Source organism: Anabrus simplex, chromosome 4 (genome assembly GCF_040414725.1).
Source record: "Anabrus simplex isolate iqAnaSimp1 chromosome 4, ASM4041472v1, whole genome shotgun sequence".
Taxonomy (NCBI): Eukaryota; Metazoa; Arthropoda; class Insecta; order Orthoptera; family Tettigoniidae; genus Anabrus; species Anabrus simplex.
The window spans coordinates 122,091,016-122,104,088 of NC_090268.1; the positions used below are offsets into that span (position 1 = coordinate 122,091,016).

The window sequence follows — 13,073 nt, forward strand, 5'->3', positions numbered from 1 at the left end:
AAAGACCCATCAAGGTTGCAGGCATCCGAGATGAAGTTCCTTTGGTCCACAATTCAAAAAACCAAACTGGACAAGTTAAGGAATGATGAGGTTAGGAAGGAAGCTGGGATTGTTTCATCATTGTTAGATTGGGTCAGCATGTCCAGACTGAGTTGGTTTGGGCATGTAATGAGGTTGGAGCCAACAAGGACAGCATATGTTAACTTGGAGAGACTTGTGGCAGGGAAGCAGATGGTGGAAAGACCAAGATCCCACTGGATGGACATTGTAAAGATGGAAATTGCAGGTCAGGGAAGGACACTGGAGGATGTCATTAACAACAGAACGTATCTCAATAAGACAGAACGGAAGAGGCTTGCCAAAACAGTACCCGGGTAACTGAAACTGTAAAATGATGATGATGATGATGATCAAGTGAAAGACAATGTTTCCTTCAATTTTGTAGCTAACTGAACGACTATTGGTGCTCAGTTACTAACTTTAATTTCCACATTCAAACCTGTTTCCTCAAATTTCTTTTTGAATAGTCTCTGAACTATCAATTGTTGAGGTGCATTTTACCGATCAAAGATTCCACGGAGTTTGCAAACTGTCTGTATAGTGTTCTCTGTTCTTGTAATGCTTTTTCACCATAACAACACATTGCTCTGTTATAACTAACAGTAATATAAATAGCAAGGATGTTTCAGTGCTGCCAACTTAACAGACCAACAGTAGTGAATGAAAACCTACAACCTGTTTTACAGTTATTGACCAGGTCAGGCATGGAATGAATGAAGCCCCCATCTTGCGGCGAGGATAGGAATTGTGCCAGCTGCTGAGGCCTGTTGCACTCCTCTAGGGTAATGATTAATGACTGACTGATGAAATGAAATGATAATGGAGAGTGTTGGTGGAATGAAAGATGACAGGGAAAACTGGAGGGCCCGGAGAAAAACCTGTCCCGCCTCTGCTTTGTCCAGCACAAATTTCACATGGAGTGACCGGGATTTGAACCACAGAACGCAGCGGTGAGAGGCCGACGCGCTGCCGCCTGAGCCACGGAGGCTAGGCCAACAATGGTGTGCAGTTCAATCATATATTAATGAGACTTTTTACATTATCAAAAAATGTCTTTTGGTATAGTACATACTTAACTAAAATGACTTAAGAATGGTTTTTATCTTTTAAATGTATATTAGAAAATTAGGAAATGAGAATGAGAAATCAGGAATATACTGTGTATATAATAGGAATTTTGTAAGAGTACTTCCCTCATAAATATTTGTTCCTATTCCAGGCAGATGACAAGTGGTTCCTGACTGAAGTGTTTCATCCTTACCACCACCCATCCAGTTTTATTCCTTTCCCTCCAGGTACAGTACATGGAATAAATAGGATGAGAAGAAGTAGTAAACTTCAGTCTCCAAATTCCTTCCAGTATGTTTCATTTTAGTAAATTTGATTTTAAGAGATGAAGAAACACACAATAATTCTTATGCTAATTTGACCTCTTATGTTTGAGTATATGATGCTGTTCTGTCTGGTCTTTGCTAAACTGAAACCCGGCTTAAGTGAAACGATTGTGATAAATAAAAATTTCCGAGACTAGTGCTCAAAATCGAGCTGGCAGCGTTACTTGCAGTAAATTAAATAATTCTATTCTCCACATTCCTGTACCCTCTATACCGTTAGCTTTCCCTTCTACTGCACATTCCAATCATTATTTTCTGTCACAACAAGTATTACAGTACCTGCTTCACTATGTAAAGCAGAAATCTACAACTGAATTTCCGGAAATAAACATCAGAAATAGGTTTTCTGCCCTAAATAATTTAATTCTGGAAGAAAGTGATCGCGCGCGTGAAACCAAATCATCGCGATCCGCTGCCGTTGCCGTGCCGAGTTTAAAATTTAGGCCTAGAATTCAGATTCAAGACCCAGTTAGGCCTAAATCAGCAAAGGTAGCTGTGTTTGGTGATAGCCAAGGAAGGGGAATAGCGGGAGTGATTAACGACGAGAATATAGCAGCAACCGGAGAAATATATCCAGGAGCTTCTATCAGCAGTGTTGTGGAAAATGTAGAAGCAGCAACTAGGAACTTCAGGAGCGGCGATGCAGTGCTTATCATCGGTGGGATGAACGACGTAGCTCACGACGACGCCAAGAATGTAAGATCACAACTTAAACATACACTAGGGAAGCTGAACCACACTAACGTTTTTGTAGTGAACGTGCCCCACAGGCATGATTTGAGTAGAGACTCGTGTGTGAACATTGAAGTGGACAAGGTCAATACAGATATTGTTAAAATTTGTAAACATTTTCGGAATACTCAGGTTATTGAATGCAGCAGTTTTGGGAGATACTGTTATACAAAACATGGCCTCCATCTAAACAATTCAGGTAAATGAAAGATAGCAAATATTGTTCTAGATTTTATTAATCTTAAGATATGTACTGTAAAACAGGCAACTCCCTTGAGTTATAATACTGACCAGGAAAACTAGTAGAAAGAGCCAGCTGTACTTCAAGCTGGCTCAGTCAACTAGAAAAAGAAACTCAGGATAGTAAGGAATTTCAAGTTACCCAATTGCAACAGTCAAGTTTTAGGGAGGAAGGGGGTCTGAGATTGCTCTTGGTAAACTGTCAAAGTGTAGTAAATAAAGAATTAAAATTCGGTACATTCATGGAATCTTATGAGACTGATGTGGTGATAGGAGTGGAATCGTGGTTGAAAGAAGGGGTGGGTAAGAGAGAAGTATTTCCAGAAGGGTACACAGTCTGTCGTAGAGACCGAGGAGATAAAAAGGGAGGGGGGGGTGTTTATTCTGGTGAAGGAAACTTATTGTTCACATGAATGGTTTACCGATGAAAGGGATGAAATATTAGGGATAAAATTAGTTTGTGATAATATGAAGGAGGTGGGAATTATAGGAACATACAGGCCTGGAAGAGAGGAAAGAGACATGGAAATCTTTGAGAAAATAATAGATTATACTCGTAAAAACAATAATAATCATATGGTAATAATTGGGGGAGATCTAAATTTGCCTGAAGTTGAATGGAATGGAGCTGCAAGTGAAGCCCATGAACAGAAACTGGCAAATAAGTTAATTTGGGAGGGAGGATTTACACAAGTATTACAAGAACCGACTCGTCTCAATAACTTACTAGATGTATTCTTGGTTAAACCATGGGAAATTGTTGATAAAACTGAGGTAATTGAAGGAATAGGAGACCATAAGGCTGTAATAATGAATGTAGGACTCGTACCAAAAAGGCTTAATAAGAGGGTTACACAAGACAAGAAATTGTACAGAAAAACTAAAGTTGATGAATTTGGGACTTACCTTAAATCACAATTCAGTTGTTGGATAAGTGAAGGGAGTAACGTGGATACACTTTGGGCTAAATTTAAAGGAATCGTTTGGGAAGGAGAGAAGAGATTTGTACCTGTTAAGAAGGGTAAAATGACCTCAGACCCTGTTTATTATACAAGGGAAATAAAAAAATTAAAAAGAAAATGTAGAATAGTAAACAGGAAAATCAAAGAGGGTAGGGAGAGTAGAGAAACTAGAAAACAGCTAATGAAGGAACTGAATAGAGTGAAAAAGGAAGAAAAAGAGAATTATATGAATGGCATACTTCAAGAGGGTAATGACCACAAAGGAAAATGGAAAAAGCTGTATTCATATATCAGGAATCAAAAAGGAAAAGGAATCCAAATTCCTACAATGGTGGGAGAAGGGGGTAAACACTATTTAACAGATACTGAGAAAGCAAACCTATTTAGTAGGGAATTTAGAGATTCAGTAGATGATTGTCAGGAGTTGGAAACCAAAACAGACGATAGAGAGGGAGAGAGACAGAGGGAAACAAGAAGCTTCTCATTCACAAACGAAGATATTTTCAGAGAAATCCAACTGCTCCAGCAAAGAAAAGCAGCAGGAAGTGCAAATTACTGGGGAGGTATTAACGACAATGGGGTGGTACATAGTGCCTTATTTAAAATTTCTCTTTGACTATGTCATAAATAATAGTGTAATACCAAAGGAATGGAAGGAATCTATAATAATACCAATTTATAAAGGAAAGGGTGATAAAAGGAAACCAGAGAACTACAGACCAATCAGCCTGACCAGTATAGTTTGTAAAATACTGGAGAGTTTAATATCGAAGTACATCAGAGGGATATGTGATGATAAAAATTGGTTCATGAGGAGCCAGTATGGATTTAGAAAGAAATTTTCTTGTGAGGCACAACTGGTGGGATTTCAGCAGGACATATTAGATCAGTTGGATTCAGGAGGTCAGTTAGATTGCATAGCCATAGATCTTTCCAAAGCCTTTGATAGAGTGGAACATGGAATATTATTAAAGAAATTGGAGGGAATAGGATTGGACGTAAGGGTTACACGTTGGATAAAAACATTTCTAAATTCAAGGGTTCAGAAAGTCAAAGTAGGAAATAATGTATCTCAGGAAGAGAAAGTTTGGAAGGGAATTGCACAGGGTAGTATAATCGGTCCGTTACTTTTCTTAATATACGCAAATGATTTAGGGAACAATATAACATCAAAAATAAGATTGTATGCAGATGACATAATTGTTTATAGGGAAATAAACAACATTGAGGATTGTTCAGAATTACAAAGGGACCTTGAAAGTATCCAACAATGGGTTGAAGAAAATAATATGAAGGTTAATGGAGGCAAATCAACTGTTACAACTTTTACAAACAGGAGCTTTAAAACTGAATTTGAATATACTTTGGATGAGGTAGTTATCCCAAAAGATGGCAAGTGCAAATACTTAGGTGTGAGATTTGAAAGTAATTTGCACTGGAAGGGTCATATTGATGACATTGTTGGGAAAGCATACAGATCGTTACATGTCATAATGAGGCTACTTAAAGGATGCAATAAAGAATTAAAAGAAAAAGTTACTTAAGTATGGTTCGTCCATTATTGGAATATGCAAACAGTGTTTGAGATCCTCACCAAGAATACCTTATAAAAGAAATAGATAGTGTGCAGAGGAAAGCAGCAAGATTTGTAACAGGGGATTTCAGGAGAAAGAGTAGTGTATCAGAAATGTTAAAGGAATTTGGGTGGGAAACTTTAAGTAAGAGAAGGGAGAAAACTAGACCTATAGGATTACATAGAGCCTATACAGGAGAAGAAGCATGGGGAGATATCCGTGAGAGGCTTCAGTTGGAAAATAATTATATCGGCAGGACTGACCACAAATATAAAATTAGAAGGAATTTTAGCAGAAGCGATTGGGGTAAATTTTCATTCATTGGGAAGGGTGTGAAGGAGTGGAACAGTTTACCAGGGGTAGTGTTTGATCCTTTTCCAAAATCTGTACAGATATTCAAGAAGAGAATAAACAGCAACAGAGAAAATAAATGAAGTGTTAGAGGGCATTCGACCAGTGCAGGTTATTGTAAATAAAATAAAAATGTGTGAATAAATTAATTCCATCCCCTGGTCTAAGGAGTTTGGGCAGCCAAAGTAGGGGACTGCCTGTAGGGGTGAAGTACAGTGGGGACTTCGAGGGCCCTGGGACCGCTACGGTAGCTGTGAAGGCCCTTCAGGAACTCTGAAAAGTGGTGGCAAAAGGGGCTCTGGTTAAGACGCAGCAGGTCGTTATGCTACTTAGGATCCAGAACGGGTAAAAATAAAATAGTAAATAAATAAATGCAATGTAAATATTAATCTTATACCAGTTGTATAGTATCATTTGAAGTAATTCCACATACTGTATATCAGTTGACTATATTTGTAAGTAGTACAGGAGATATTATAAGTAGAATTTTGTAAACAATATAAATTTATTAAGGATGAGCTGTGTGTTTAATAGAAAACATTGTTAGCGTAAATTGTATAATATTGTATTATAGGAAAATTTTCTTCTCTTGTTAATTTAATATTAAGTGCTTGACAATAATGTATTTTAGTGTACCATTTGCCACCGAGGTAGACACCTCATTTGCAAATAAAGAGATTTTGATTTGATTTGATGTATTGACCAGAAGGTCCTTCTGTGTACTGTTGTATTTTAATTTTGATGTTGATCAGTGTGAATGCTTTAATGTGCTGTTTTAAGATATCAGCGAAATGGTAGCATGTTGTGATAACAATTGAGCAGAAAATTGAAGCAGTTAGACAGGTGGAAAATGGGAGGCTGTTATGAAGCATAGCAGCAGATTATGCTGTTGGTATATCAACAGTATCTGACTGTGTAAAAGCAAAGCCAAAGTTTCAGGATAACATTTCGAACAATCCAAAATGCAAAACTATGAAAAATACAAATATGAGAAATTAAACAAAGCCCTGTTTCTTTGGTTTACCCAACAGTGTGCTAAACGAAGGTCTTTATCCAGACCTATACTTACAGTTTGTCATCGTAAGTTATGAATTTCATTGTGGTCCGTATTGACAATAGATCACTATCAAAGGGTAGATAAGGGTCCATCTATTCAATACCATTAGCTTGTATATTATCTTATAAAACTGGGACTAGTTTCGACCTCATATATATATATATATATATTTTGGGTCATCTTCAGCCACGCTCCAATTGGAAGACATAATAATAATAATAAATTAAACAGTCTGGTATGTCACACTTTACAATGTTAATTTAAAATATTGGTGGTCCGAACAGCACATCCTAACTTGAAATCAAATGCCACATTAAAAACTGCTGTGGTTGATGCCAAACTGTATCATCGCTGCTGCAGCAACCATATGTTCCGAGTTGATCTGGGAGTTGGCATCCCTATCTGTATAGACGAGCAGCTTGATTTATTATAATAATAATAATAATAATAATAATAATAATAATAATAATAATAATAATAATAATAATAATAATAAAACTCATTGTTTTAAATTAAGATTGTAAAATGTAAATTACCAGATTGTTTAATTTATTATTGGTTATATTTGTACATATGTCTTCCAATTGGAGCGTGGCTGAAGATGACCCAATATAAATGGGGTTGAAACTAGTACCTGTTTTATAAGACAATACACAAGCTAATGGTATTGAATAAGTCGCTGCGAGCCTACACCAGCTGATACAATGCTCATTCGGCGGTGGTGCAATATAGCTGCTCACAAGCAGTGCCAGAAGAAAATTTGAAAGAAAATTTCCAATTTCACGAGTTTTATGAAACTTTTTTTAGACTATCTTTGTCTTCATGCTAACACCAAATATTGGCTTTAGTTAGGCCTATGGTGTATTTTCTTACAGCTGCACAATTGCTCTATATTTCCGAGTGTTTAATAACCATTAACAAAAAATTAGCATCATAATATCAACAAGATTCTGTTGAAAATTTGCCGGCAATACCTGTTCCACGCATCTTTACAATACGACAGTCCATCACGAAAATATTCCTGCTGTCTCTAAAACTTCATTTTATTAACCATCAGATACAGTAGACGCATTATAACTCTGCCACTGAGCCGTGGCCTTTCTAAGAATTTGAAGGCTCACATGTTTTGATGCCATTCTGCAGATATGAGAAACGTTTTTGTAGAGGCTAATAGAACGTCATCCAGTGATGTTACACAGAGGCACTGTACAACCGGTTGCCGCGGCTAGCGATGTGTAATAAAGAGGCGGTCGTTTATTGTCAACGAGTTTTGTTTGTGTGCACTGGGGTAAAAAGCAGCAGCCTGGTTACCGCGTTGGTTGCTAGTGGTGTTCATTACTGTTAGGCCACGAATGCAGGACGATCCTTTCTTTTTCACATGAGATTCTGAGAAAAAAACGTCGTCTTGGATTCGGAGAAATACGGTCTCACTCCAGAGGCTTCCGTGGCGAACATTTGAGTTTTCTTCTTCAAACGTCATCAGCTAACCTAACGGTATATGTATCATGAAAACATTTCAAACACATGTAGAGAAATGATAACCACCTCGCTAAAAATTTACACGGGAAGAGCCTTTCCGAAATTTAACAAGACTCGAGAAAATATAAAATATCCTCTGAAATCAGTGATGTACTGTGCTGTTTATTGAGGTGTATCACTTTCTTAATTTCAGTATTTACATTAAAATTAAGAGATCATTTACTTCAGCCTTTATTCTTAACGAGTTCATAACTGTTATCAGACATGTTACTTACGCATTTATTATGAAAATATGTTCTCTTTCATTTCAAATTTTCTTTACGGAACAACGGTCGGCGGATATTACTAATCGACTCCAACATCGCCTTTGAATGTCGGCGAGAGAGCTCGGTAGTGGACATAGCGAGGAAACTATACCGAAGGTGATCAGTCGCACGCAACATAAATATAAGTAACGGAAAAAATTGGGCACGCTTAATCGCTCATAATAACGGATGCGTCAGTGATTGGGCTCTCGCTGTAACCAAAGGATAATACACAGTTTAATATAGGAATTTTGAAGAGACAGATGAAAATTGTCGGTATAACAGGGTTTCCGTTATATGCCGTACTCGCTATAGCAGACTTCTACTGGATATTCTTCAGACCATTTTGAAAATTTTATTTTTGGGATACAGAAGTAAACTTCATTTGGAGCTGATAATCTTGTTGTTTTGTCTCTCTTAGAATAATAATTACCACCACCATCATTTTACTTTTGTCAGTTTTATATTTAGTATTATGCCCCTCTGGTTGCCATGATTGTTAAGGCGTTGAGTAGTCTTAACGATCTGACACCATGGTTAGCTGGAAAAAGAAATTTCAGTATGTGAGGGAAGAGGGAAGAATAGAAAGAAAACATTGAATGTTGGTTGGCAGGATAGAAGAGGTGGTGGTAAACAATTCCTAAACATCAGATGGAACACATAACAGGAAATACACAATGACAGTTGTGTAGGAAGAGGAAGAAATTGAACCCCACTGTCGGCAGCCCTGAAGATAGTTTTCCATGGTTTCCCATTTTCACACCAGGCAAATGCTGGGGCTGTACCTTAATTAAGACCACAGCTGCTTCCTTCCAACTCCTAGCCCCTTCCTATCCCATCATCACCATAAGACCTATGTGTGTCGGTGCGACGTAAAACAAAAAAAAAAGAAGGAATAGAAAGAAATCTCAAAAGGGCAATGACAATTTCCACATCTTCAGACAGGTTGGTTCTCTCCTCATCATTCCCAGTTCTTTTACACCCATTTATTCTCAGCCCTGTATGCTACTTCCCAGCTTCATCAACAGGTTTATATTTTCATTTTATTTCTTCCTCTTTACTCACTGACATGTCATTGTGTTTTTCCTGTCTGGCTCTATGCCTAAATGGTTTAATACTGGTCTTTGATCCAAAAGGTCCAGGTTCAATTCCTAGCCGGGTCAGAGATTTTAACTTTCGTTAGTTAATTCCGCTGGCTCAAGGGCTGGGTGTTTGTGCCATCTTCAGCATTAGAATTCATCTTAGGTAAGGCCCCACCTTCACAGATGCGCATGTCGCCTATACGGCATTAGTTCAGATGACTTGCACCAGGCCTCTCCGGAGGCTGCATACTATTATTATTATTTTTTAATTTATTTTTTTACTATTTGCTAATTGGCCAACTAAGTGCCATGGTAAGTTTTATCATACATTCTGGCATTTATTCAGTTATCATCTGATCCAGTAAGTTTTCATTAGCTTGCTGTGTCGAGCACGGTAGTTATCCAACCACTGTGTACCAGTTGTCCACTTCTGATGCTGGAAAGTCCCAGTAACAATGCTTGTTCCAAAAAGATCTATTTTGTGTCCGTCATCTGGTCATAGGCTCATTTCTTTGAGGTCTTTCTTGACATTAACATACCAAGGAATTGTTTTTGGTTTTGAGACAGAATTGTTAAAAATACATTTTGTTCACCGACAGTCGTCCGTCCGCTGTAGGTGACTGTAGAAGCGAGCCCTGTATTTGCACATTCTGTCCATGATCTTCTCTATCTCAAAATAGATTTCTTGTGTGAATTTTCTTATGTAGATACCATTTTTGTAGTTTGGGCCAAGTATGTTGTGGAGAATCTTTCTCTTTTTTTTGCTCTCAACTGAGCAAGCCAACATTTCTGCGAGAGGATAAAGCATTCTGGTGCATAGGGAGATACTAGCTTGATGGCAATGTTGTAATGATGAATTTTGGTGTTTATAGAAAAGCACCTCTTGTTATACACATTCCTGGTGGTTTGGAAAGCTAGCTTTTTTTTTTTTTTTGCTACTAGGGTGCTAAGGCTTCTGTATGTAGTCTGTTTGATTGGATCCACTCACCAAGGTATTTAAACTTATGCACACCACAGTTTATTGTTCCATATTTGGTGTTCAGTTGGATTGTGTTGTCTTTGATGTTTGACATTACTTTCGTCTTTTCAAAGGATATCCACAAGCCTGTTTGTTCTGCTACCTCTTTCAGCACATTAATTTCTTCTGTTGTAGTTTCAAAATATTCTGTCATTATTTATATATAATCCACAAAAACTAAGCTGTCAATTTCTACTCCATTCTTCTCTGTCCCAATCCTTAAAGGTCTGAACCTTGTAGTATGTAGTAGTAGTATCATCCTGTTATGTGTTACATTCATCGTTCGTATCTTTCTATATATGATTTGTTTTGCTTTTATTTGTTTCTTTCCATTACATATGTTGACCTATTGGGTTTCTTTGCGCCTTTGTCCGGCTCCATGGCTAAATGGTTAGCGTGCTTGCCTTTGGTCCAGTGGGTCTTGGGTTCGATTCCCGTCTGGGTTGGGGATTTTAACTTTCATCGGTTAATTCCGATGGCTCGGGGGCTGGGTGAGTGTGTCGTCTTCAGCATTAGAATTCATCATAGATAGGCCCCCATCCTCAGAGATGCGCAGGTCGTCTATACGGCTTCAACTACAAGACCTGCACCAGGCCTCTTCGGAGGCCACACGCCATTACTATTTTTCTCCTTTTGTGTTTGTCATGTGTTTGCAGTCTTTTTCTGTTTGTATTTATCGCTATGTCTCATCCTTGTGCCTTTGTTTATCCAGCTTTCTTCTTACCCTGCACTTCACATATCAAAACTGAAGATCTGTCAAGATCACCCCTGAGTGAGTGTTGAAGTCTGCCCTTCTGATGAAGCTGGGAAGCAGAAACGAGCTCAACAGGGGCTGAGAAGAGATGGATGTAGAAGAACTGGGATTGATAAGGAGAGAGCCAGTCTATCTGAAAATGGCATTGCAAGAAATTCTCTGAGTAACAGAACCCTTGAAATTTACATACCCTTGATTAATCCACTACTGTCGCAGATGACGAGATCAGCAGTAATTTCGTCATGGGCTAGTATGCGTTCGAGGGTCTCCTGCAGGCCGAGGCTCCATCTTAGGTCAGGGAGATCGCCACACCCTGTGAGGATGTGGGCCATGGTGAAGTCGGCACCACAAGAACACACTGGGGTGTCTCCCCTCTTTAATAGATAAGAGTGCATAGATCGTCCATGACCTATCTTCATCCTACTCAATACTCATGTTTTCTTTTATACTTCGTTTTGAAATTCCTTCGTTGAATAAATAGTTTTGTTTTATTTTAAATTTCTTTTCCACTGTCCAGCTCCACGGCTAAATGATTAGCATGCTGGCCTTTGGCCACAGGAGTCCCGGGTTCGATTCCCGGCGGTGTCGGGAATTTTAACCATAATTGGTTAATTTCGCTGACACGGGGGCTGGATGTATGTATCGTCTTCATCATCATTTCATCCTCATCACGACGCGCTAGTAGCCTACGGGCGTCAAATCAAAAGACCTGCATCTGGCGAGCCGAACTTGTCTTCAGACACTCCCGGCACTAAAAGCCATACGCCATTTCATTTCATTTTTCATTTCATTTTTCATTTCATTTTTTCCCCCACTAATTTGTTCGGAGAGGATGATTACCTAGTTGTACTTTCTCTTAAAACAAAAGTCACCACCACCATTGTAAGAAGATGTGGAGATTGTCCTTGTTGTTTTGTGTTTTCTTTCTGTTTCTCTTTCTTCGCACAGTAACCTGCCATTGCATTTGTGCTGTTATGTGTTCCGTTCAGTGTACCTATCTTTCTATAGTGCACGCATGTTTTAAAGAGCTCTCAAAGCTGTGGTGATACAGGGAGAGGAAACAAAGTTGATATCATACCTAAGGCAATGCTACCAACTTTGGAACAAAAATATCTCAGTGGAGAGACTTCATATTTCTACCTAGCAATGAAAACAAATTTTAAACTAGGAAAAATAGGCATCAGGAAACAATTAAATCAAGCATTATCATTATGACTGTTTATTATTTGCTAACATCTGTTTGAGAGTCATCTGAGGTGAAATCATTTTCATGATTGAAGGCATCATTCATATTGACAATCAGGACATCATCTGCTATTGCTTTAATTAAGATATATCTAGTTGAGACACACTGGGACTCTTGAGTTTAACAGTCCAGACATGTGCACCCATGGAAACACTGGCTCCTTTTAGTGACTGATTATAGGGTAACAATTATGTTTTCTCTCCTTCTTCCTTTTGCAACATTGTACAACATTTGCAGTTGTTGTTACTATGGAATATGTGGTGATTTCCTGTAGGAGGAGTTTTGAGATCTTCTGAATATCCTAACAGCCTGTGCCATTTAAGTGCCTGTCCAGCACAGTCAACAATATCTGAATATGTTGTAGGAATATCATACTTGGCCATGTTACACATGTATGCACCTAACAAGCAATACAGACCAAGTGCCACAGAAGAAGGATTGTCAATACTGTTGTTGACCCATGCCATTCCGAGTTCCCTTACCGATCTGTTACAACTTACACCAAAGACAGAATTATGGAGTGGAGAGCTTTTAAAAACTCATGCACACAGTATATATGATTGATCACTAGACTGCATGCCAAAAGACTGAGTTAAGTTCCGGTTCTAATCCGGTGAGAAGTGAGAGCATATGACACTGTTGATGGTGATTTGTCCAGTGGATGGGGATGTTAAGCATTTAGCAGATCCCATGGTATTATTTGACAGGAATAGGCTGTGTGCCAGCATCCTCTTCCTACCTTTTAATCATCATCATCACACATATATTTGCATTATGATCTTCACCTCTGAGAGTAGCTAAATCCTTTACCAGAGATGG

The 13,073-nt window shown here is 38.4% G+C and overlaps 1 protein-coding gene across 1 annotated transcript in view; it reads left to right on the forward strand.

Moving 5' to 3' along the window:
* hop (tyrosine-protein kinase hopscotch) overlaps positions 1-13,073 on the forward strand; it is a 133,696-nt gene that overhangs the window by 76,909 nt on the left and 43,714 nt on the right. The window lies entirely within an intron of this gene.